Source organism: Marmota monax, unplaced genomic scaffold, assembly GCF_021218885.2.
Source record: "Marmota monax isolate L192 unplaced genomic scaffold, Marmota_monax_Labrador192_F-V1.1 WCK01_AAM20220418_F8-fsc00115, whole genome shotgun sequence".
NCBI lineage: Eukaryota > Metazoa > Chordata > Mammalia > Rodentia > Sciuridae > Marmota > Marmota monax.
The window spans coordinates 6,281,449-6,306,755 of NW_026694419.1; positions in this window are offsets into that span (position 1 = coordinate 6,281,449).

Genomic DNA, 25,307 nt, shown 5'->3' on the forward strand with positions numbered 1-25,307 from the left:
TAGCACAGACCAATAAAAGCGAGTTCCACTGTGTAGTTGGGACCTGGAGCTAGTTGGTGGCTCTGCCCACTATGCTGTCCCAGAGAGTTTACTTTTGCTTTCAATAAATCTGCTTTGCCTGCCAGCCTCTGGCATCTCACTCAATTCTTTGCTAGGGAGTCCAAGAACCCAGGACTCCCTGGGGAATGTGAGAAAACTTTAAAAGCTTGTTATCTGGGGACTCTATAGGAATGAATTTTCTTTCACATTTTTTTTGTGAAAATAAATACATATTGTAAACTCACAGAATTCAAATTCAAGTGTGAATTGGTTTGTCATATTTTTCTAGGACAAGAATATACTCTAAAACTTTCTAATGTTATAAGTTGAGGAAGCTCTTCCCTCCAATAAATTGGCTTACTTATAGGATACAATTATTGACATTGTTGCATGTTAATGAGTACAGATCATCAGATTTAATTAAGAATATAATTAATTGATAATCTAAATTAAAGCACATTTTTTGAGAATAGCATTTTCTCTCATCAACCATCAGAAAGTATGCGAAAAGTTTTAAATAAATATATAGAAAGAAAATACCTGGGTTAACATAACGACACCCAATGGGCAAGCCTGTAATCCCAGTAGCTGGGGAGGCTGAGGCAGGAGGATCCAGAATTGGAAGCTAAGCAATTGAGTGAGACCCTGTCTCTAAATAAAATACAAAATAGGGCTGGGGATGTGGCTCATTGGTTGAGTGCCCCTGAGTTCAATCCCTGGTCCCCAGTCCACACAAGAAAAAAAAAAAAAGAACATAACTGTAGGTTAAACAAGAATAATGACAAATCATTGATTTCAGAGAGGAACGTTGGATTGCACATCTTTTGGAATAATATGCCCCTAGTTTAAATCGTTTCCATAGTAGATGTTTACTAAGGCAAATATTGAATTAGGCCTCAATTATCTTATCTGTGTGGTAAAAATGGCATCTACATCATAGAGTTCTAAGAATTAAAGGTGTCAGTCCATGTAAAGCACTTAGCATGATGCCTGACATATAGTAATTAATGCTAGCCATTATTGTCACATTTGAAAATAGAGCCCATTATTCCCACCATATAGAGTAACCTTTGTGTCCACTTCTAGGACTCTTCTTGTCTTTGGGCTTGAGAAATTATATGAGGAAGGATGGGCATAAAATTGGGCTGTATGGTGTACATTGGGACTTACAGATACAATTTAATTATTAATGTTGATAAAACATAGATCTAAATATGTTTTCTAGTTAAAATGAAATGTAGAAATTTCAAATCAACTATGGGAAACAAGTAAATAAAAAAATTAGGAAAAGCATTTTGCCTTTAAGATTGTGTATTTTTTACCTTTGTATGTAATAATTAACTACTTGACTCTGCATCTCTTGCTCTCTTATACTCTCTGCATAAGAATACCTTGAAGAACAAATTCCAAACTTTCAAAAGTGATTTTTATTCTTTGCATCTTTCTCTGTCTCATGCTGTATCAGATCCTTTCTCAGGAAGAGCACCAAGGGGAATACATAAAGCACTGGGCTCCTGACTGAGCTCACTATAATTAAAAAAAAAAAAAAAAAAACATTTTAAACAGTGATCTTGAATTACTTTTGTGCTATATTTTGGTATTTGTAATTTTTAAATTTCACTAGACTTTGTCTAGAAGTATATTTATTTTCATTTGTTCTGACTGAAACTTTCTTGTTTCATGAATCTGAGGATTTATGTCTTTCATTAAATCTGAAAACCTCTGCCATTTGAATGTTATTTTTCTTTCCATGATTCTAAATAGTTTTTATTCAAAATTTCCAGGTATTCTCAAATGTGATAACTTTAATTTCTAATTTGTCATTTTTCCTGAATGGGAAGAAAGCTTTACTTACTTAATTAAAGTTCTAAAAATATCACACTTAAATAAATTTCTTAGAGAATCAAACTAATGTTAGTCCTATTTTCCTCTTGAAAAGTTAAATTTCTTATAATATTTCAGTTTCTTGTCACTTTGTCTTGTTCTTCTTTTTCATTTTTTTTTTTACTGGTCCTTTTCAGTTAAATATAACAATAGGATTCACTTTGACATAAAAGCATGGAATATAATTTGTTCTAATTCAGTCCCCAGTACTTCCCTTTTCTTTCTGCCTCCCACCTTCCCTTCCCTCACTCTACTGATCTATCTGCTATTAATTTATAGTTATTTTTTAAAATTAGTGTCTGTGGATGTACACAATGGTGAGATTCACTGTGGTACATTCATATATGTACATAGAACAGTTAGGTCAGATTCATTTCCTGGTGTTGTCTTCTTCTTCTTTTTAAATAATTATTTTATTTCCTGAGACCCTAGAATTCCTGTTCCAAAATAACAAAGTTTGCTTGTTTCAGTTGCTATACAAATTGCTGGTCTCTTTGATGCCCTCTATTACATGCCATTATTACCTTTATTAAGCTCTCCTCCACCCCCTCAACTCCCCAAAAAAGAAAGAAAATTCCATACTATTACATGATGCGAAATTTCCCTCATTTGGAATCTTAAGTCTTCCCCCTCATTTTAGCATTTTCTCTCATCAACCATCAGAAAGTATGCGAAAAGTTTTAAATAAATATATTTAAAATAAAGTGTGTCTAGCTTGATAGGAACTGGGCAACTTCCAAACACATAAAATACAAGGGAAGCTTATTTTGAGGGGTTAAGACTCATTTCTCATTTTCCTGGCCTGCTAAGGTCCTGTTTTAGGAAATTTTTTTGTACTCCCATCTTTGTGCTCCACCCTTGATCTGCATGTCCTTAATCATATTCCAGTGGGTGGAGACTGGCTTTCTTACCCTGGACTCCTGGTCTTTGTTCTGTCTCTTGCACCTCTCACACTGTCCCTACTCTTCACTTGTCAATAGACTTTTTCACCAGTGATTATGTTCTCTAATGTTCTGCAGGTTGCAAGAAGGAAACATGATCTCATTTTTCTTTATTCCAAAATGGTCTTTTCTATTGTTTTGAAATTATTAAATAACATAACTTAATTTAAAAAGATCTCCACAAGCAGTAGAAAATTGTAAAAGAAGAAAGTTAATACCCCTATAATTTCACATGCCAGACAAAATCACCACAGTTTGGTAATTCATATAAATTTATGGATTCCAACTATAAACATAATGCAAATATTATCATGCCTTATATAAGTTGCCTCCTGACTTTTTCACATCAAAACATCATGAACATGTTTCTACATGAGTGCATAAACAACTTCCATTTTATTTTTAATTACTGAAAAGTATCTAGTTGTATGATACATGAAATATTTAAATATATGTTTATTTATGTTTTGCCTTTATACATGTTTATATATAAACATGCATATAAATAAATATGTATATAAATAAGTATATAAGTATAAATTTAATATATATAATGTAATAAGTATGTGTTTAATATATTTATTTATATGAGCACACATATTTATTTATTAACATATAATATATACATATGCATATAAACATATATAAGGATATATATTTATTTTATACATATATACATATTAATAATTGCTGACTGAAGAAAATGTAAATTTTTTCCTAATTAAAAAAATTTTGCTGCAGTGTACATTAAAGATACAGTGAACTATGTGACTTATTTCCATTAGATAGTTGTGAAATCCCTGAAGAAAATGGTTTGTCCTTTTAAAACATAGATACATATGGCCAGGTTAACCTTTAAATTGATTTATACACTTCAGAGCTGGGCATTGTCAATCTTATGAATCTTTCGAATGTATAATTGGTAAGTTATGATACTTAATTGTTGTTTGATTTTGTTAGAAAGACTCAGCAGCCTTTTAAGTTTTGATATCTAAATGAAATATTGGCTTTTTCAAAGATTGCAATATAAGGTATAGGTAAGTAAATAAAGTCAATGAATATGTAGATAGCTTGCTAATAGTTAAATGGTGCTTTATTCTCTTTTTTTTTTTGCTGAATAATTAAAATACAGAAGTATGTTTAGAAAAACATGGTGAAAACCATTTCCCATCTTTCTTCTACCTTTCTTCCTGTTTACAATTCCCAGACTTAAATGCTATCAATATTTTATTGTGTATTCTCAAACTTTTATTTTAATAAATAACTTATATACATATTCTACTACTTCTTGTTTTTATTCTTCTAACATAAACATTTGTTTTTGAGAAGTACTGACAATATTAGCTGCTTATGGTAACTGTATAATTTTTAATACCCTGAATCCGATTATAAATTTTAATATTCTTTTATAATGGATTTGTTGATGTCTCAAGTTTTTCACTCAAAGTATTGGGTTGTCACTGTTTCCATCATCCCAATGTTAGTGTCACTTCCTGATGATGTTTCCTTCTTCCCTCTTTTTCTTTTCCATGGCTCTTTCTCTCCTTACTCCAACCAAGATCAGAGAAGTTGTTAACTTACTGAAACAGAACCAGGTGGTAAGGGTGTAGGTGTGCTTGAATGCAGACCCATATGACAAATCTAGCTATCTTCCCCTACAAACCATATCTTTAGCTACCGTGTACAATAGAAAGTATCATTTTAAATTCCCCAACTCAGCTATTAACAGATTATTGGTAGCCACTGTAAGAAAACTTCATTCTTTATTCATACATTTTTCTTTTAGCTATTCTTCAATACCAAGATGACTGTGGTGCTTCCCTTGTATTTTATGTGTTTGGAAGTTGCCCAGTTCCTATCAAGCTAGACACACTTTATTTACTTATTTTCAATCTTTAGCTATTCTTTCTTCATGATGTTTCTTGTTCATTCTCTCTGTGCTTCATTCTTCCTTATCCTTCCTTGCAGAATTCTCCTAGATCAAAGCAGCAGATAGCATTCTGGTCTTAGCTTAGCTTTCTAAAGTGAGCAATTTTTTTTTTTTTTTTTTTTTTTTTTTTTTTTTTACTGAGGCAATGAGGAAAGGGCATCCTTCTTCATAAAATATACTTGTTTTGCATAATTATATGTCAGAATTTTCTCACATGCATTAGCTGACTATGACAAACTGACAAGATCAACAAAATAATAATAGCTAATAAATAACAATGAATTTAACTTACTTGCCTGGCATTAGGCCAGATTCTTCACCTGCACATTCTCACTTAATCCTTCCAATTTCTTCCTGAGGTATTATTGTGTCCATTTTATAGATAAGATACTGGAGTTTAGAGAGGTTCAGGAACTTGTCAAAGGACATTTATTTATAAGAGAGGAAACAGTGATTTTAGTAGTGTTTATCCAGCTCAGGAGTTAAACTACACTGAAATTCCTTCTTAAGATGAATGATCAGAGACATGTGAATGATTCCTATTACACTGAGGGACAAATTATCTTACCATAAATGCAATATCTGAAATATTAATGGAAACAAATATGGAAAGAGCTTTTTAATGCACATATTCATCTGACATAACTTTTCGGGGATTGTATCCAATACAGAACAGAAAAGAATCTATGAAAGGATAATTGTTCTCTTGATTTGTTTTTTGTGTTATGTCATTAGTTGACTTCTGGAATCAAAGAGAAAACTAGTGCCAATTTACAACTTTGTCTCCTTTAGAATATTTTTAATTTAAGTACAATAAATAAATATTCAGGAACCATAGATCAAGGGTAAAATATTTGGACCATATTGAGATAGAATAAAAAGATTCTTTCAGAGGGAGAGTTTAATAAGGGAGGTAAAGTTAGTGTAGGAAAGCTGAAGTCTGCATCGGCTACAGATGAGGCTGCTTCTCATAACAAACATTAATAAGAAAGCCTTACCTGTAGGTCAAGTTATTCTTGTATGGATGTGGTCCATGTGACACAGCTTAGGAGAGCAATCTTTCAGCATTTGACGCTGCCTTTGATAAAAGTATCATTATTGCTTTAATAATATTTTATCAGTCTAATAGTCATTGCCTTTACTTATGTTCACTGTATTAATTTTATTCAACAAATTATGAAACTCTATTCAGATTTTCAATAAACAATATAAAAAGTCTGAAAAACAGAGAAAACACCATCACCATCAATAGAAAAACAGGCAAAATATGGTGGGATCTGAGAAGGCATAATTGCATGCTTTGATATTTATGATGAAAGACTAGAGCTGAAAGAAAAATGACAAAAATGCTATCTTACCTCTTTATGAAACAAAGAAACCTGAAGGTCATGCAATAGTAGTTTTCATCATTCCTTCCAAAGCTTTGGCAAGCTTTGAAAATTCATATGTGATAGCAGCTAGCTTTCCTAAGTGAAAATACTTTAAAATCATCTTGGGATACATAGTCTATTAAAAGAAAAACTTCATTTTCCCCCCATAAAGAAAATAAAATTATATTTCAGAACATTATATTGAGTCTATTTAAATAAGTGTAATTTTTAGTGCACACATAAGGGTAATTTTAATGTATTTTTTATTGCATAGTGTGTAGTTATTTCTTTTTTCCTCTCCCGTTCCTTCATTTTTTCAACATAAATACTTATTTAAAAATCGAAAAATTGCATATGAAATGTATTCAACAATCTCTTGAAAATCATTTTATTTAGAAAAAAACTTTATGGACAAACCTCAGGTTGAGAAATCTAAAATACTGTTGTATTTATATTTTCATTCTGCAATGGATAATATGCAAGCATATACATACAAATTTCCTAGATGATTTGAAGTAAAATATTGTAAATATTTTAAAGTTATGAATAAAACTCTTTTACATCAGTTGAAGATGTTATAAGGCAGGCAGTACTTTTGTCTTATTTGTGTACATTCATGTATTCACATGACTAAAGTATTTTGTTGTTTCACTAGTGGAAAAGAGGAAATATTTTTAAATGATTCTAAAACTTGTGTTCTCCTATCGAGGCATACAGAAATGAATATATTTTATAGAATAATTAACTGAGCTAGCCTAGTTCCATATTATGTCCAAAGTAATAACTTGAGAAAGTAAAATATTTCTTTCCTTTCATGTTATATTATTTTCAGTAATGCTTTTGAAATATTTATTCCCAAAGTATGAATATTTACATTCTCTCTTGAATTTGCCACATAATCATAGAAAACTGTAAGGAACAATAAATTAATGTTGTTTTTCTTTTTCCATTTGTGCTTTCTCTTACCAACAGTACTTTTTTTAATTTTAAGTAGGGGAAGCATAATGATTATTGGAAAAAGGAAAATATGACTCTCACTTGTACAATTAATATGTGAATGTCTCAAACATCTGGGCTTTATATTGCTTTTGTTGAAACATCTGTTACCTTTAGCTCTTTCATGTCTGTCATTCTTATGAAATTTCCCAGTAAAGCCTTGGTGATTCTTTTTCCATCCTTTCATTAAGACGTGCTTTAGCTAAATAGTCCTACACAGAGTTCATTTCAGAACCTTCACTATTGAAAAGCAAAAAACAAAAACAAAATCAAAGTAGAATTCTGAATTCAATGGATACTTCCATCTGAATGAAAAATCAAGAAATGACTATTACTCAAATAAGGTAGAAAGAAAGGCATGTATAAAGTCAAAAGCATAGGCGAATGCAGTTATCTCTAATGTAGTAAACATACAGATAATATATAGAGATACATAAGTGTCTTCATCTTTCAAAAATGTCTTGGCTTGCCATCCAGGAATCAAGAATGATGCCAAATTGCTCATTTCGTTTCAATTAGAATGCAATCAGAGGCTCATATGAATTTTGTTGAGGTAATTCCAATATACTAAAGCAGAAATTTTACCGATATAATTTGCTAAGTTACAAAGTTGTCCATTGAGTTTTTTTCCAATTAAAATGTTTACCTGGATATTTTACCTTTGTGCTTTTATGCATATAATTCTAAAATGGATAAAAGTTGTATCCGAAATAAACATTTAATCCTTTTTAGCATGCACAGGCTAACCAGTTTTTCTGCTAGCCCACTGATGGCAGGTGCTGAGGTGTAAATGGTATTTTGTGTTGTTGCCTATGCTGGTTTTGTGTCATTGATAATGTTTTGTTTTTGAGTAATAGGATAGAAGAAGTTTTTATTAACAAGTAGATTGTTTTTTTCAAACAGTATAAACATTTTATATCTCACTTTTAGTGGATTTGTTAATGACTTTAACTACAGTGTCTTAAATAATTCTTCTTCCATATTTAAAGTGTGACCACAAATATAACATCAAAGACTGTAAAATATAAATTATACACATCAAACACATCCTTGTCCCATGTATTCCTTTATGATTTGGATGTGAGGTGTCCTTCAAAATCTCATGTGTGAGACAATGCAAGAAGATTCAGAGGAGAAATGATTGGGTTGTGAGAGTCTTAACCCAATCAGTGGATTAATTCCCTGAGACAGATTAACTGAGTGGCAACTGAAGTGGTAGGGTGTGGCTGGAGAAAGTGGGTCATTGGGGATGTGCCTTTGGGTATATATGTTTGTATCTGGCCAGTGAAGTCTCTCTGCTTCATGTGGGCTGCTTCTCTTTGCCACACTCTTCCCCCATGGTGTTCTGTCTCACCTTGAGCCCCAAGGAATGGAGTCAGCTGTCTATGGACCAAGACCTCTGAAACTGTGAGCCCTTAAATAATCTTTCCTTCTCTAATTGTTCTTGTCAGGACTTTTAGTCACAGCATTGAAAAAGCTGACTAAAGCATATCCTAAGAGGTAGATAGAGACACTATGACTTTTAGGAGGCTACAGAGGTTCATGTATTTTTACTTACACATTAGAATTTATAGAAGAGTTGGAGAAGGCTCAAAGAGAAAAGATTTTTTTTTAACACTATGCCTTGAATATGAATAACTGGCAAATTTAAGATTAATCAAGTTAAAAAAGCCATTATTTTGAAGACATCTTTTTTTTTTCTTTCTGCAAGTGTTTGTAATCATGAAATCCATACATAGATTTGCACTCATAGGAAACACATAAATAAAAAATAGTTTATTTACAGTCAAAAATACTATACTGAAAGAATTTCAGAAAGTATTCCAAGGAGTGAGTTAGAATATAATTCCTTCTTTTTTGCATGTGGATTTACTAGTAATCCCAGAAAATTACCATAAACAATATTTTTGTTGTTATATTTACTAAGAACTTACTGTTATGGAATATGTGCCACAGATACTTATCAGAGTAGAAACTACTGAATATTTTAAAATGTAGCAAGAATATACTGTCAAAGCTAAGTACCATGGTGAGAATATGGTCAGTTAGTACCATAAAGGAAATTTGCAAAGAATATTGAAGAAAAGATTTGAAAAAACCTTAAGTCAATACCTATTTTAATAGATATATTTATCTAGAAAGAAAGAAAATGAAAAAAAAAACAGAAAGGTAATTTTTTTTGGAGGATGTAGTTACTATTTCTAAATTCTCTGAACCAGGAAAAGCAGGTGACTGGTTTATACTCCCAAGGGTTCCAGAGTGCCATCTCGTGGCAGTCTGGGTGAAGTGAAGGTACCTGACCCCATGATGTAAAGAACAGAGGAACCATTATTTGAACAAGTCTTTTGTAAACATAGTTCACATCAGAACATCAATAATGTTAGGTATGAAGAACAGTTAAGTGAATATAAATTTTTTACCATATAAATTTTTTACCACGTCTGTTTCCATCATCATGGAATTCAAATTTTCTTGAACTCGCTCATATCTTCAATTTCGTGATATTTGTACAAATGTCAAATACATTCATACTGTTTATACACTTATTGTTTTTTGTTTCTTCCAAACTTATTCACATTTTTGATATAAGAGTTACATATATTGCCTTATCTCTTCACTTAATAACTTTCTCTAAATCTTAATATAGGCAAAATAATCTAATGAACGGTTTATGAAAGCACTTGTACTCATAAAAAAACTGATACATAATTTTCAAATGCATGAAAACCATCCAATACCTTGAGCTTTTTCTTATATATACATAAACATGAGCCTCTGCTTAAAAATATACCAGCCATGGGTTCCTTCAAAATAGATTTAAAACATTGTTAATTTTGACAACAGTTCCAATTTGATTTCTTGTTTTTCACAGTAGTTTTTGAACATTTCTCTTACCACAGGAATCATAGATGATTCCAATGATAGACTACATGGCAAACAAGTAAAGTTTCTTAATGTAGAAAAAACACTGAATTTGACTCAGGAAACCAATCTTAGTCTTGGTTAGCTTCTCACTTTATGGCTATGGTCACTCAATTACTCACTTTCCCACTTGTAAGATTAGGTAATTTGTTCTGAACAGAATTACTTAGGAGAGCCCCAACCAGGACCTCCTATAAGAATTTTGAATAAGTTCTCTGTAAGACTTTTTAAAATTAACTTAATTTAAGTATACTTTGCATAAACTATTATTAATCTCTTGTAAATGTTCCTAATGAAAATACCCATTTAAGCCCCAGGAAAATCAACAAATACAACATTTTATTCACTTTCTCAAAACCCCTCAGGACTCCTTGTAGTCAGTTCTCTTATTTCTAGTCTGTATTTTTGACTCATTGTTTTGTTCTACACCTGCTCCTATCGTATCCCCTACTCCCCTTCCCTGAATATTGGAATATGAACACTATCCAATGACAATGTTCTTTTAGATAATTTCTGACTCATACAAAATATGAATTTTGTGCAATGAATCTGGTCATATTGCATGGACCACTATTTCTTTCCCATAGCCATGCAACTCATCAGTAATCCAGGTTAGTTAATCTTGATTAGGTGTAACATTAATCACAAAAGAACTAGAAACAAAGTGTGGAAGAATCAATGAAAAGTTATGATCTTATGTCATACTAATTATATGAATGGTATCATCTTTGTATATTAAATGAGAAAATCATTTACCTACAAATCAACAAAATAACCTTTCCAAATTTAAATCTGAATCGGTAATAAATTTTTTTTCTTAAAAAGGTATTCGTACTACTAACATTCAGATTATGGTCTGTAAATTCTAATTCCCACAGAAAAGAACCAGAGATAACTAACCAGTGACTAATTCCTAAGTGGGAAATATAGAGGATGAGATAGGAATATCTTATGTATCAAAAAAGTCATCAAATGCCAATAGATTCATGTTAAATAGATTCATGGCTTAAATGGTTCCTATGAACTAACAGTTGACATTTTAAGTTTTTGTGTGTGTATCTTTAATATTGAATGCAATGTATTGATGTATATCAAATGTTTTTAAGACTCTGAGAATTTAAGGAGATTTTAAAAAATCCATTGCTATTAGATGTTACTAGAAAATCAGCAATTTTTATGAAAACTCATAAGTAAAATGAAATTGTCATTTAATTTTTATTTTTGTCTACATGAACATATATTTTACAGTAACAAAATCAGTTGAAGAAAATTAACTGTCTGACTGTCATAGTAAAATAGCATAGAATCACAAGTGTAAGCAACAAAAAACTACTTTTCACAATTCTGGAGGCTGGAAAATACAAAATCTAGGTGCCGGTCATGTCAGTTTGTAGGAAGGTCTATCTTTCTGGCTTATAGACTGCCACCTTTCCCATGTATCCTCTCAACCTTTCCCTGGTGTGCATATGTGTGGGGAGGGAGGAGAAGAGAGAGAGAGAGAGAGAGAGAGAGAGAGAGAGAGAGAGAGAGAGAGAGAGAGAGAGAGAGTTAGTTTTGTGCTGTCTTTAATGTGGTCATGAAGGCACCACCCTCATGAACTAATCAAATCTCTATTATCTCCCAAAAGCTCAGCTCTAAATATCACATTAATGGTTAAGGCTTCTGCATATGAATTTTAGTGTGGTGGGGAGGCATTCAGTTTTGAACAATGAGAGAAAGTTCTTTTATAAAAAATTCTGATTGTCAACCAATTGAAGAACAATAAAATTGATGTCAATCATATTGTAATTTTCTGAAAAATTAAAAATGTGTTCCTGGATGATAATCATTCATGGTTACTAAAACCACCACGTGAATGAAGGACAGCTCAGTCACTGACCTAACCAATACCATTTTGTCCTTCTCTGATTAATTTGCTTTTTAAACTCTTTTTGCTGCATCACTTTCTTTTGTAGTTATATTGGATTCCAAGATCAACAGGCCAGGTTAATAAGCATCTTGCTAACAAGGGTCCAAAACTGCCTCCAAGTAACTGTGAGCTTTGCAGAACACATCACCTGATAAGGAGATTGCCCTTCTAAGTGGTAATAATCACTCCATGACAGAAATAAGGCTACCACCTAAACAGAGGCAATCAGCTCCAAATAGGAACCAAATCATCTCCTCACACAATAATAAACTGCCTCCCCAAACTGCACAGAACCAGTTCTAAGATGATCAACTAGTGCATGCTCTGATCAGGATGACTTATTCTGCCTACTATGAAAAAACATCATGACCATACCATCCAAAAGCCCCGGTCTTTATTCCCCTTTTCTATAAAACCTCAAAGTTTCTGTCAACTCCTTGGAGACAGATCTTTGGTCACCTTGCCCCCTGGCTGTTCTTCCTGGTGTGGCCTGCTAATTAAAGCTCCTTCCTTGCTCTTCAGTACTGCTCGTTTCTTTGATTGGCATATGTGGGCAGGTGACTGAATTGTCTTTTGGAACCACAGGGCCAGAGCCTTTGCCCACAAGGACTCTGGTAACACATGAGGTAATATTCTTTGTGTGTATGTGTGTGTGTGCGCGTGCATGCACATGTGCAATTCTGATGACTCAAACTGGATGCTCTACCACTGAGCCACATCCTCAGCGTTTTTAATTTTGCATTTTGAGACATATTTTACTAAGTTGTTCAGGCTGCCTTGGAATTTGTAATCATCCTGCTTTGGCTTCCCAAGTAACTGGGATTAGAGGCGTGTAGTACTATCCTTGATTTCACTTTGAGGAAATGGTCTTGTGGGCACACTTTTATTATTAGAGAATCAGGTTAACACAATATAAACCTGATGATTCATTTTAGCATCACTAAGAGTGTGAAGCAGGTTCAGCCCTCTTGTATGGCCAGGTTTGATGTGGCCAGCTCACGTAACTTGATTTGGCTGATGGCATATTATGGAAATACTATGCCAGTTCCAAGAATGAACATTAAGAAGCTGTATGGGTGTCCACTTATTCACCTGTGCCTTTTCCACTGCTCTTGGGAATAAGCCTATTGCTCCAAGGTAGATGAGAGACATTTGAAGCAGAGCTCCCCCAGCCTTTGGACTCTGAAAAATAACCACCATCCTGATTTATAGATTGACTGAAAAACAACTGACACAGATTTCTGAGAATAAAAACTCATTGTTGCATATTTCTGAGATTCTGTGTCTTTCTATTGATGGATAGCATTATTGTATTAATAACTTATTGATATCAAAATGAGATGAAATGATACTGTATGCCACATGATGCGATGTGACAGGAAGGAAATAACACAACCTATGAATCATTGTTCCTTAAAATGATTGAACCTTAATCTACCCCATTCTAATATTAACCATGAAAGGTCAAGGTAAATGATGTCACATATGGTTGGACATTCTACAAGTTGAATGACTCAGTTTTTATTTAAAATAAAGAGGAAAAAAAAACAGAAAGAATACAGAAAGTCTTATAGGATAAAAGAGACTTTGAAAATAAACCATCTAATATTGTACTTGGGCATTGAGTACATATTTGAACCAACTCTAAGAAAAGGTGTTTGAGACACAAGGGATTGTGAATTTGGAATGGATATTAGCAAATTATTGTTAATTTAGTTAGGTATGGTAAAACCATGATAATGAAAGTAAAAAAAAAACAGTTCTTAAGCTGTTAATAAGGTTAAATGTTTAGTAAAAGAAAACTTAAAAGATAAATAATATTTCCTCCTACTTAGCAAACATTGTTCCAAACAGGGATAACTTTATATGAACAGTAAATACATACATAACAGTCTATGTTATGGTCTAGATATGAGGTATCCCCCTCAAGGTCATGTGTGAAAAAATGCAAAACTTTTCAAGGGTGAAATGATTGGTCATGAGAGCTTTTACTTAATCCACTGCTATAGAATAACTGAGCAGTAACTGTAGGCAGGTGGAGAGAGGCTGGAAGAGGTGTGTCACTGGAGGTGTGCATTCAGGGTTTATATTTTGTTTCTGGTGCAATGAACTCTCTTTGATTCCTGATTGTCATGTCCTGAGCTCTGCTTTCCTCCTCCACACCCTTCCACCATGATGTTCTGCCTCACCTTGGGCCCAGAACAGTGGAATCAGCCATCTATAGATTTGAGATCTCTGAAACCATGAGCCAAATAAACTTTTCCTCTTTTAATTGTTCTTTTGGTCACAGTCATAAAAATACTGACTAAAATGTGTGTGGTACGTGTGCTATTCACTTAAGCACCAAATACTCAAGAATTCACACACTGGAATGGCCAAACATAGAATACATTCCACTGAATTTTGATGATGTGTAATATGTATGTTTCCATATGTGTATTTGTGTTGGTATACATTGAATATTATTTATTTGCTTTCCACTAGTGTTTATACAAGAGGTAATTCAAAAATTAGATTATATTAAATTCATGTTGATAGAACTGTTTCTACATTGTTTATTTTTCCCTTCTACTTTTTAGTCTCATTAGTTTTTTTTTTTTTTTTTTTGTATAATTACTAGACTAAACTCTCACATTTTGTCTTTTAGAATTGGGGTATGCCATAACTACAAAAACTTATAAATTTATATTGGATGAAATTAATCAAATCACAAAGAATCATGTAGGGAGGTTAAAAAAATGCTTATAGAAAGCTATTACTTCTGACAAAGAGTATTCAGGTCTTAGCTTTTCCTTTTATAGTGTCATGAACAAATTAGGAAGCATATTTACAAAAACTATGTATTTTTATTGATTAAGTGATAGTAATCTCCAAGTCACTAAAACTATAACAACATTCTACTTTTCTCTTAGCTTCCCATACCCTTACCAGGTCACCACTGTACTGTTGGCTGCATGTCATCAATTGAGTAGTCACCTCCATCCATTTTGCTCAAGGGTCTTGCTGAGCTAGAAAAAGATCTAGTCTGTTTTTGAACAGATCATAGTCATATTGACCATATGGCCCATGGGCAAGTTACTTAATTTCTTCCTTGTTTGAATTTGTAGTTAGGACAATGAATTTGCTTGTGTTTATTGCTTACTTGATAGTGGTATATGAAAATTGATGAGAAAATCTGTAAGGACTTTTGAAACCTTTAGAAGTACTTCTTATTCTCAGATAGTATGTTTTCACTAATCATTTGGAATTTATTTTGATGATTTCTTGAAATTTTTATCCTTTAAAAAGCAAAAGCTCTAATAAGTTTAATTTCAAACTGTATAAATCAAATTGTTTCACAAAACCAAAAGTCATAGAATAATCTTGACATTAATAGTAGATCATTATCTATCACAGGACACTATTTTTATAATACCTAAATTAGGAAAAAAACTCTAGCAATGATACTTTTTCAGATTTTTCAAATAAGTCTGTAACAAAAAAAAATTTAATTACAGAAGAGCAAAAATACAGAAGGGCATAATTATTTTCTTAGAGCCACTTAATATTCAGGGATTTGAGGATCAACTTACTTTGTTTTTCAATTACATAAATTTTTAAATTTTAATATTAAAGATTGATAATTGTGTATATTTATGGGTTATAAAATGATTCTATGATGTATATGTATACAATGTGTAATGCTAAGAATGTTAATTAGCTTTATTCAACCAATTTCAGAAATGATAGCCTTCAAATGATGCTTGAATTAGTGATTTTTACATTAGACTATAGAATATATTTAGAAAAATGCCTTTGTATATCTTGTATGTGGTTTCCTAAAAAAAACAACAAAAAATCCATTTATTTGATCATCTTTGAGTAACGTTAAGATGACACGTAGATAAAATTTGATATATAAGATCAGATTCCAGAAAAATTACTATTCTGTGTTTAGAGTTTTCAACATAAGACTTAAGACATTTTAGCGAATTTAGTTAGAGATAAATGAGCACATATTTTTAGTTCTGCTTAATACTGCTTCAGAGTGTTCAGTTGATATGCTATGCTGCCAAATATTATAATTCTGTGGCTATAATTGCAGACAATAAGTTAAAAGCTCTGCATTTTCTCACTAATATAAACTTCAAATTGTCCATGCTTCAATTTCAAATTTTTCAAAACAAATATGTTATATACATATACAGATATTGGTTATAATTTTATACTATATGCATTTGGTGATTTGCTTATTAGGTGATAATATAGGAATTAATGTTGGAGAATTTTGGAAATGTTTCTATTTATCCGGTAATTTAGGTCATACATTAAGATGTAAAATTGCACTATGAAAAGAACCAAAGGATTATCAAAATTATTTTGCTCTGGGCTGGGGTTGTGGTTCAGTGGTAGAGCACTTGCCTAGCATATGTGTGAGGCACTGGGTTTGATCCTCAGCACCACATATAAATAAATAAAAATACATCAACAACTAATAAAATATTTTTAAAAATTACTTTGCTTTACTGTATTATTATTACTTTTGTACAGCTTCTGAAATTTTAAATGTAACAAATTATGCCTGGAAATTGCTTGTGATTACTACTAAACACATGTGCTTTTCTTAATATAAAAGGATATGTAACCAGAAAATGGTGGTATTTTTTTGAAACCTAATAAGTATTAGTTGAAGGAGAAATATAAATTATCATCTAATGGCACTATATAATGACATTATTTGAAAGGTTTAAAATTATATGATAAGAGTAACAGCCTTTAAGAAATAAGACCTTGAAAGGTGTATTTTTTAATATCAGATATTATAGGAATGGCCATACAGTGGTCAGTTTTATATTGAAATTTATCTGTATTGTAAAAATGAATATTCTTAGTATTAGCTTTCCTTATGTTGTAGTTTATTTGATTCATACAATAGGATATTCTTGAAAGTAATACCAATTAATAATAGAAAAAAACCCACATTTTTCATATTCAAATATTAAGAATTCTTTAGAGTTTACTGCTCTGTTATGGTACTTAAAAAATTACCAGATACTTTTCATTACTTTTTTTCTTTTAACAAAGAAAAGCATAGGAAGAAAAGATGGTATAATCTTTCCATAAATTTGGTCAACAATATGATTTTATAAACAATGAAATATTCAAATTATGCATCTCAACACCCTGGAGAGACAAAGTAATTTATATCCAGAAAACTTTCAAAACAAATCTATTCAAAGTGAAAGAAAATTGATAGATGGGGATGAGAAGAGGAAGAGAAAAATTGTATGAGAAATATGTAAAGGTAAAATCAGTTCTGCCTTTAAGATTATTTAAAAACATCATTATGTTATAATTCTATATTCTAGCAAGAACTCTGCTCACCAACCTACTTGTTTGTACAAAATCCTAAGTTTAAAAAGGACACCACACACACACACACACACACAAATAAAAAAAAGTAAAATAAGCTTCCATTTGAAACATCAAAAAAAGGGCAATACTTCTGAGAATTCTTGGTTGTTTACAAACTCAACATTCTAATGTTTTCATCAAAAGCTTATTCTGGGAAGTAAATGAAGTAATCTTTTTGGAAAGTAATAGGATTTTATTCTCATGAGATTCTCCCACAGAGAGGTGGCCACTTCCTTAAATCAACTAGTCAGGTATGATGATACCTCAAGTCCCAAATGCTTGAAGCAAATAAATAATAAATGAAGATGGTATTTGAGTCCGAAAAAAATCATCTGTGAGGTCAAGAACCTCCTTTTTGTGAACTCCATGAGATGTGTCATGCAGAAACAAGAGTTAAAGGTTGGGAGTTTGACCACACACTCCACTTTGGCTTGTAAACTGAAAGTGGCTACTAATCCAGCACCAAGCCCATCACTGAAGTGGGTTTTTTTTTTCCTATTCCTTTTTAATGGTCTGAGTTCTGCTTTCACTCTAGGATAGCTGAGAGTCAGAAATACTGGGAAGAAAAGTTAGCATTCTTATTGAGCACAAACCTGCTGCTAAGCTAGTATTTTGTATTGATTTTTCCTGAAGCCTGTAATCTTGAAAGCTTGTAACAGAGGATGAGGTAAATATCATTTTATTTGCTCAAATAGGTTTAGATTAGATTGAGATGAAAAAGTAGGGATAGGACAAATTAGGACTGAAAGCAGCAATTACAGATTATTGTTTCCAGCGGTAACTAGAATAGGTTATTTCACTGTTAAAAAAGGCTCATGATATGAAAGAATTGATGATTTTCTTTATTTTCAAAAATAAACTAGTAAAAGGAAAATATAAAGTTAAAACTATTTCTGAGTATGAAAATAATCTTTCAAATCAATGTAGAATCTGGGTGGGTGTAAGTTTATCTACCAATATAGCCCTAAATATGACTTCTTATAATGAGTGGCATCCAGTAAAACACATTTTTGATTATGCAAGGATATTATATGTGACATTCTTATTTAAACTTAAAAATCTCTGAAGACTAAAGTGTTAAAAACATGAGCAAAGCTCAAAAATTAAGTCCCTCTATCACATGATTTCAGAAAAAAAATGTGTACAAACCATTCAAATGATATTGACAATAGGGCATGGAATTTAAAAGGTTTAACCATGTCTTATCTTGGAGTCTGTTTTATTTCTTCATCTTCTGAGCACTTCAAACATATAAGCTGTTATTCAGTCTTTAGATCAGTAACTTTGAATTGTTCTACCTGTCATTCTGCAGTGACTAGTCCAGCTAGATGTCATACAATGATTGTTTGCACTTTCATTCTTTCACATTAAATGGCAATCATTCGGTCCTTTTGATTTGTTTCTTTTATTTAGCCCTGAAGTTTTTACACTAGAATCTCATTAAAGCTGAACTAGTGTACTCCTGTCAAAAAACTAATGGAAAAAAGTTTAAAAGTGAAATGCGTCCCATATATTGTCACTACTAGAGAAGTTGCATCTATCAAGATCTCACAAATTTAGCACTTTGATTTATGTTTTATTGAGTCTGCTTGTCCCTTATTTTCTCTCTTCCTTTTCATCTGTAAAATCCATAGAAACCACGTTCATTTGAGTAAAAGGAAGAACAGAATATTTAGAAATTCTTCTCATACGTAGAGTTTTCTACTATATATTTATGTGTGTGTGTGTGTGTGTGCGTGTTATATACAGCTAAAAAATAGCACTCATGTATCTTTTGACATTGACATAGATGCTATTTTAGCAAGATGGGTTGTAATTAAAATTGGTCCAAACATAATTAAGTCCAAATAAACCACATAATGGTTTATTGTACTAATGCTTAAAGGAAGCTTCCACTTTTTCTTTATAATGAAGAAAATATTCTTCTTACAGGCAAATAACTTATGGACAAGGGTAAGGATATCAATTATGAAAAAATGGTAACTAATAAGACTGAGAATTATTAAATTGCATAGGATTTATTTATGCATAAGTATGTCCCATTGTGTTCAGAAAAAAAAATCATCCGGGTCATATTCGTATAATCTAGGCACCATGGACAATGACAAATATATTCATTCAACATGAATCTCCTTTCATCATGTGCTGCTGTTCTGAAAGATAAGTGAAATAGATTGTGTGCAGGCTGATCCCTTTCTGAATTCCAGAAAATAAGATAAGTGTCTTCAGAATGCTGGCAAATTAATCCCAGTGAAATTATATACCACTGACTAAAGATCTATCCAGAAAGGGATAGAAATGGCAAAGGTGATTGCTATAATTTTAAAGCTACCTTTTCTATTCCTCCTGTATTCATACACTGATACTCTAGTATATTTTTCTCCTAAATTCCATATCCAGAAATGAGATATGCAATATATCTCAATTGGATTAAATATAGAATATTTATGATTGTCGATGCAGCTAGATTTTATTTCTTAATATATGGATAAGATTTGAGATTTGTCAGTGCCCTTATGTTTTAATCACATATTTGTGAATAATTTTAGTTGTAGTCAAGTGAAGATAAACAATCGAAATTCATCTCCTGATGGAAAAAAGAAATTTAAAATATATTTTTTTCCTTACTGGTCCTAAATATTTTCTGGATAAATCTTTGAAATGATTTATATGAAAATATCACTACATTACATAAAATTAAATCATTTGCTAGAAATCATAATCCTTGCAAGGACAAATTTAAAATATATTCCCTAAGTCACACCAAAATAAAGTTAGAAATAAATTAAATAAATTTAGTTAGAAATAAAATAAATTCAAGAAAATGTGCCGTGTGACTTAAAAAAGATCTATGATTTTATATCATATAGGTTTATTATTTACACATTATGTATATATTGCCCACAAATGCACATATACATATATATCATCTTAAAATATTTTAAAATTAAAATATCAAAATCATGTATATAGCACTAACTATTGAGACAAATAAATTTATTCCAATATGTATGCACTCATCCAGAGTTTTAAGTTTCATGTGTAGATGTGAACACTATGAACAGCAAATAGTTGAAATGTGATTACACATATGATTTCTCTTGATTATGATTTTTAAAAGGCTCTGTTAGATATTAGAATCTACCTAAATGCTAAATCTTCAGTTTCTTTTCTTTTCTCTCTGTGAGCTGATTACACTGGTCAGTTTTTTATTAACCCTGTGCTAGAGGCACAGCTTTGGTGAGTGATTAGCAGTCTCAAGGTTAGTCTTGAGAACTTGAACCTATTGCCCTGGTCTGGGGTCTTTCCACTAGGTTATGCTGCTGCTCCTCTGGAAAGCGAAGCAGGCCCACCTGGTGTGGTCTGGGAGAAGATGCTTGTGTTTTCAGTGCTCGTCCCAATAAAAAGAAAGCCTGTTTATTATTTTTCCTCCTCAGAGCAATCTTGCTTGAAAAATCAACATTACTACCACAACATTATTTGGATGAAATTTTGTAGAAATTGGGCATGCTGTGCCATAAACTTTGAAAAACCGGAGAAAATAAATTTTTATTTGAATTAAGAAAATGCTGTTCTGTAGTTGGAGACTGCTTGATTTGGGGCATCTCTGCAGGTGCCTGAGCTTGTTGCTGTATATTAAACAATAAGAAATACAGTAACAAAATCAGCAGGCAAATAATATAAACAGAACTGGTGAATGCTGTGCCAATTTACCCAAACAAATCTCCCAATATGCCATGGTGATTATTTGAAATATCCCTGTTGTTTTCAACAGTTTGCTTATTTCCAATCTAGCATATGTGACTGACAGTGTGGGAAGTATTGGCTCCAGTTGTAAAAATCAGGCAGAAATACAGAGACTGCAATTCTTTTGGTACTGGGGGAGAAATTAGAGCCCATAGGTAGTACTGAAAAGATAAAATGCAAAGAATTTATTTTCTAATGGTAAATATGAAAATTAATGTTTACATTCGTGGTCATTGTTGTTTTGACATGGTTAAAATCCTCTTTTAAATTGCCTTTTCTCTGATAAAATTCCCTGAAATTTTCTTATAGCCCTATCTAATTTGGGAAATAAAAATGTATTTGTTGGATCAAATGTTCAAATTTGAAATAAAGTAAAGCCCTCCTTACAATGTACATATCAAGGAAAATGTCAATCAATTGGAAATGGATATATCATAACTGACTCACCAGGTTTTGTATGAAATTTCATATTAAATTATTACCTAGAGTTGTAAACAAGAACTACTCATTTTGATATTATGTAAAATGATTCAGTGCCAAGGGAAAGCTTATGGCATACTTAGGATAGATTTTTAACTTGTCCTCTGAGGGCAGAGATTTTTGTGCATTTTAAAATGTAGTGAATTAATAAATTCTTTTTTGAAACATACTTCCTATACACAAGATTATGATCAATTCTTCTAAATACTTGAAAAATGACAAAATATTTACAAAACTACACACTAAATTGACAACTGTAACTTTTCTTGCCTCTCTGGTTAAAAGTAGATACAGCATTCCATAACACCTTTCTCTGCACTTTGACCTCCTCCTGTTGACATCCATTTTATATTCCCCCCTTGCGATCAGCCCCAGTATTTTTAGGAATGAAAATAACTGTTTATTCAAGGTGGTCATTTTCCTTTCTTAAAAGTAATTCCTTGATTTAGGAGCCCTTGCGCTGTGCAAAGCAAATATTGGGCTGTCCCAAGCTATAGGGACTGGCACTGCAGGGAATAGAGCAAGTTATGTCTGATCACCACTAACTTCAAAATCATCCTCTGTCTTGAAACTGACCTCTATGATAAAATATTGGATGTTTACATTAGAAAGGGTTACTTTTGCCTGAAATGGGAGTTCAAGGAATAAGTGAAGAAATAAAAGTGACTTTATGTAGGAGGCTGACTTTATCTCAGCTTCAAATGATGGGTAAGTTTTGAACATGAAGAGTTGAGAACAAAGGCATTCTTATTAGAAACACTCTGAAGATATGTGCCATGAAGAGTATGCATTAAGAGGAATATTCCCTAGCTAGTAGTGCATGCCTATAACCCTGGGGGATTGGAGGCTGAGGCAGGAAGAACATGAGTTCAAAGACAGTCTCAGCAACTTAGCAGGGTCCCTAAGCAACTCAGCAAGACCCTTTCTGTAAATAATATTTATATAATATATTTTATATTATATATTCATATATATGTGTATATATATATATATGGGCTGGGAATGTCACTCAGTGGTTCAGTGCCCCAGGTTCATTCCCTGGCACGCGTGCGCGCGCGTGCGCGCGCACACACACACACACACACACACACATACACACACAAAGAATATTCCCTAAAAGAGTTTACCAGTTTATAAAATTCTAGCAACTTAAAAATAAGGTGGATAGTTAACTCATTCTCACTTTAATTTATATTTGAGAAAAATGAGCTTGACAGCAGTTTTCCACTCTCTTTCTTCTCCATACTTTAGTGCTAATTTAATAAAAAAATAATAGAGTAATACTTATATAATAACAGTAATTGCTAATAGGTTTTTAATACCGACTATGTACTTTTTTTTAATCATTGCAAGTCCAATGTTAAAATTCTCAGATGCTTGATGAGTATGGTGGCTCATGCCTGTTATTCCAGCCACTTGGCTAAGGCAGGAGGATCACAAGTTCAAAGTCAGCCTCAGCAAAAAAATGAGGTGCCAAGCATCTCAGTGAAACCCTGTCTCTAAACAAAACACAAAATGGAACTGGCTCAGTGGTTGAGTGTCCATGAATTTAATCCCTGGTAGCCCACCCCCCAAAAAAAATCTCAGACCCTTGACTTCTCAGGCTAGTCTTTTGTATTGATCCTTGATCAACTCATTCCCCATTTCCTTTCAATGACTACTTCAAATCTTCATCATTCATCTCAGGAAGTATTTGACTCGTCTCCCTCTTCAACCTAAATCTATCACAACAAAAAGAATAATTATTGGTCTTAGAGAATGGGGGTCTGTACCCCTGCTGTTCTAAACTAACTTTTCACTTGTGTGTCTTTCTGCATCTGAATTCTGGACTCTAGCATTCTATTTTAAAATTCTTTCTTCTCATCTGGATTTCAGTCAAAACATATATGTGATTCCTCCCTTCCTATAAACCAAAGGAAAGAAAGAAAGGAGAAAAGTACTACAGATTCAGTTCTTCTGTTGCTCATCCTCTGCCCAGCTTACATATAGACCTCTGTGCTCCTGTGGTCTTCAACCTATTCAGCTCCAAAATGTCAACCTATGTGTTTGTCTTCTTTGCTAAACTTTGGCAGCCTTGAGTGAGCTATGGTATCTGACTCAGAGTTGAATTGCCAGTGCTGGCTGGGTTGAGTGTTAGGTAAATATTTGGAAAACAAATCAATGAAGATGGATTATGATTTCTCTGCTCTTTTTTACTACCTTGCATTTTCAAGATTTCATGTAAGAACATGTGTACTTCTAGTACTTGTAAAAATACAAACAGGAAGAAAATAAACATTTTCCATTTAAGATAAAAAGTTGAATGAATTTGGTAGCCAAAGCTGCTAGCATTCATAGCTTTTGGTAAAGCCATGATTTTCTATAAGGGATACTGGATGCTTCTGGATTTAAGGGGAAAAATGAAATAAAGAATATGTTATAGGTTTATATTAGAAACAATTGAATATAGATGCAGTGAATTGATTTTATTAGGTCTGCATTTTTTCTCTCTTATAGTTGTGCTTAAATTGGTTTCTTTTTGTTGCTTTATTTTCATAGTTTTAAGTATTCTAGTGATTTTGTCAATCCATTAGAATTGAAATTTATTTTATTTGGAAAATAATAAAATTAACCAGGGACTGCTTATTTCTAAAAAAATATAATCAATTGATCTTAGATATTGAATCTTGGATAACAAAATAGCACCATCAAGTGGAAGCAAACTCAAATTCCAGTGATAGCTACCTCAGTGTAGTTCTATAGTTCTTCTGACATGAGGCTACAGAGTTTGCATTTCATTTTAGTTACTTAGTTCAGAATTTGAAATGTACCTAGACCAGATGTACTTTTCTCATCATGGGAGCAATCTCTGCTCCTTTTACCTCCTTCCTCAGTTTTCTTGCATGTTTCCTGTCCCTGTCCTTATCTTACTTCTAATTTAAAAGGAAGTAATACTTTCTTTGCACATAATTTAATTTTCAGTAATAAATCATCTCAGAACATTCTCCACTTGTCTCATATTTTACTGATAGAACAAACCAATAAGCAGTTTCACACCTGTAAGTATTGCATGCACTTCTATAACATTACTATTAGCACATATTAAGTGCTCAATAAATTCTAATTGATTTATTGGCTATTTAGCTCATTGAATTTTCTTTTATATTTTATATTAGTATTAAGAAAAAAGCCATTTTTTTCTTAGTAGAAACCTCACTATTTATATTAAAATAACAATAAACTATTGAACTAAAATAGAAAATATTTTTTCTGTAGTAAAGTTTAAACAAAGTTGATAATACAGCAAAGACCACTATACTCTCAAACATATTGCACTTGCTTTTCTAAAAATAGAAACAAAATTACATAAGTAGACCAGACATATAAAAAAAGGACAAATAGTTGAGAATAAGATGCATTTTGGGGGGCAAATTTAAATGAAACTTTAAAGCAAAGACTTCAATTGGCCTCTAAAATATTATTGGATTTATTGTTACAAATTTCAAGTCAGAAAATTCCAAAATGATTTATGATCAGCATAGTAGTTTGATTAAAATCTCAAGATAGGATGCAGACTGAATATCATCCACATAAAACACTAATGTATGTTACTGGCTGTGAGCATCCCTCATGTTACAGTAACTGTAGGACATTTTAAGAAACTATTTGAGAGATACTGTAAAGTCTAGAGTGAAATCAGAGAGCATCATTTATCA